The following is a 3396-nucleotide window of genomic DNA, read 5'->3' on the forward strand; positions in this document are numbered from 1 at the left end:
AACCTACAAGGAGGCATGGCTACGACTTCTTACCGTAGTACAGTACCCTCCCAAGGGTTCATATGGATAGTTTAAGGGTAGGTCTTGGGTTAAGGTCACGTTGCTTCCGCTAGAATTATAAAAACGTGATCCGGGAAGCTCAATTCCTTTCACCTCTTCCCTCAGAAAGAGTTAAATTAGAGACAGCGATGATAGGTCGAGTTTATTAAGGATTATGTGTTCGCAATTCAGTACCATCCGGGGAAGGCAAACATTGTAGCGGACGCGTTGAGTAGGAAGTGTCGCCATGGGCTTGCGGCTTTGAAATGTTCATTGTATAGAGATCTTTACACCCTCAGCCAGTTTGATTTTAGGCTAGAGATTGACGGGAGCAACATGTTCATAGGAGCTTTATCAGTACAACCGTCTTGGTGAGATAGAGTGGTCAGAGCTCAGCTAGAGGATTCTTTGATTCAAACCCGAAAGTGGGAGATTTCTAAAGAGCCCAAGGCTGATTGGACTATTGAAGAAGATGGAGTATTTAGATTAAAAGGTCAGTTAGTCATGCTGAACAATCCATAGCTGAACAAGGATTTATTTGATGAGGCGTGTCGTACCAGGTATACAGTGCATCCAGGCACAACAAAAATCTACAAGGACCTAAAGAGGCATTTTTGGTAGAGTGGCATGCGTAGGGAGATTGCAGAGTATGTAGCTAAGTGCTTTACCTGCCAACAAGTGAAGAAAGATCATCAGAGACCTGCATTAACTCTACAGCCTTTACCCATTCCGGCCTGGAAGTGAGCATATATTTCTATGAACTTCATTATAGGGTTGCCGAGATCGAAGAATGGAAATGGTTCTATTTGGGAGATAGTTGATCGGTTGACGAAGTCAGCGCATTTCTTACCCGTGAAGATGATATATACGGTGGAGACTTATGCGAGGATTTTCATCCGGGAGATAGTTTGATTACATAGAGTCCCAAAGACGGTTGTATCAGATAGAGGCCCAGTCTTCACATCTCATTTATGGAGGAGTTTTCAGAATTCGTTTGGCAACCAGTTGTCATACAGTAGCGTTTTCCACCAATTTTTGAACAATTATCTAGAGGTCTCGCACGGACCCAACCTAAGAGGAGGCGATCTCGCTAAAAATGTGTCACTAAAATTACTAATGTAGATAAGCATAATCTTGTCCTTGTCTATATGATGGATCGACAGTGCATAAACTGGGCATTCCAAAGGTGTACATTGAGATGGGGACACAGATGAATTTCTGGAGCATAAATAAAACCCAAATACAGGACTCGCTTGAGGACAACCAAGTCATTATGGGCTCGAGCCCTTTGTGTGACTAACCTAGTATATGAAGAGGCTTTCTAAGACAAACACTTAGCTTGTGCCTTGGATAATACGATGAGTTAATGATGGTCATTGAACTAGAAGTTAACATAGCATCGCCTCAGGAAGGGGCTAGTTCAAAGAACAAAGAGTGTAAGGAGAACAAGGCAAGTGAAAACACCAAATTGTTGTGCAATCCCCTAGAGGAAGTTGACCTTCGGGAGCTAATGAATAAAATTCTAATATCGGGGAATGCAATAGGATGCATGCAAGAATAAATGCAAACATTGGTTGATGCCTAAAGGTAGATAGATTGCTCCTTAATAAATCATAATACCCAGATTAGGGATGAGTTGTCATCTTCCATCAAGACTTATGACTTGCCTGATAAACCACTAATCTGGAAGAAGTGAGCATCCCACTAGATGATAAACCTAACACTACTCTGGTAAAACCTCTTTCAAACTTGGAACAGACTAGGGTGCCCCCACAGACCTGTCGTTAGGACAACGCATGTCACGCTTGCTCAGATAGTGTCTCCACCCAACAATGGGCAACTCAGCTATCAAGAAAAGTAGTCAAATAGATCTGTTAGTGCATGTCTATAAAACCCTAAAAATTTGAGATAATATGTGATAATTTGAATTAATGTGTGCTTAATTGTGATAAGCGAATATTTAGCATGATAAATATCATTAAATGATCTTTGAGTGAGACATCAAGTGATTTTATATCAAACAAGTCCATATATATGAGAGAAAACGAGTCAAAACATACATGAATGTAAAACATGCAAAACCAGTCTGTTTGTAACCTTAATAGTTGACTACTCTGATTAGTAGTCGACTAGTCTGGCTGATTTTCCAGTTTCCTTTTGGATTTCGGGTCTGTTTGGGTTATTTCGGGTTTTCCTCCTATAAACTCATGTTTTTCACGAAAATTAAGTTATTTTATCAGAGTGTTCAAACCTTAGTCATCTTCTCCTCCCCTAAACCCTAGATCAATTTTGTGAGAATTCAAGAGCTTTTTGAAACGAGATTTCGATTTGTATTTGGCATTTGGCTTAGGGATCTAACTTGGTTTTGCATCCTTCAGGTTTTTAACAAGTTTTTAGGCAAGTTTCATCCCTGTTAACCCTATTCTCACATTTTTAATTGTTTTATTGAGTTTTTAATGTTGATTTTTTGAGCCTAATCAACTCTTTTAAGTATAAAAATAGTTCTTTTATAATATATGAATTAAAGATCTAATCTTTTTATGCTTAAAAGTTTATGAACGAATAGTCAGAGGTAAATTAAGATTTGGAACTAATTAAACATGTGATTTATCTAAGTTTTGATGATTTTATCGACGTTTTGATGTTTTCATGCATGTTTAGAGCTTACATGTAATATTTAATGTTATAATTCTTGATTCATTTGTTAGAGTAACTTCAGAGATGTTAATCAAGATACTAAAACATCTTATACATGTTTTACAACAAGTTAAACAAGTTAGAATCATAAAAACCTTAAAACTTGAGAAACAGAATCTGTTTAACACAGAGTAGTCGACTAATATCAGGAGTAGTCGACTACTCCTTTCCTGATGTGACTCTCTGAAGTGTTTTTCATACCAGAGTAGTCGACTAATATTTGTTGGCCTTCTTGTTTTGATGATGATTTACAAACAATTTACTACTAATGTTGTTTGTCTAGTGTTTGTGTATTCCTATGTATTGTAGACAAACAACGTTGTTGGATGATAGATGGAATAGAGCTTCAACGATCATATCCAAAGGAGGTTGGCGGAATGTCGGTGAAGTCTTGCTATTCAAAGTTCAAGATCCAAGTTCAAGCTTCATCCGCAAGATTACCAAGTCAAGCTTATTGAAGATCAAGATCATTGCTTGGGTAATTTAGTTTAGGAATTTATATTATGTGTGTTAGTACTTTAAGCTCAATCATATACACACATACATGTTTTGGTTTTTGTATATATATAGTTATATGTATACATATATGTTTTGGTTTGATAGTTTTCAAGTTTTACTATGAAACTATTGAATATAATTAGAAAACATATTTTTGTTTCA

This window comes from Asparagus officinalis, unplaced genomic scaffold, assembly GCF_001876935.1.
Source record: "Asparagus officinalis unplaced genomic scaffold, Aspof.V1 AsparagusV1_Un257, whole genome shotgun sequence".
In the NCBI taxonomy this organism is placed as follows: Eukaryota; Viridiplantae; Streptophyta; class Magnoliopsida; order Asparagales; family Asparagaceae; genus Asparagus; species Asparagus officinalis.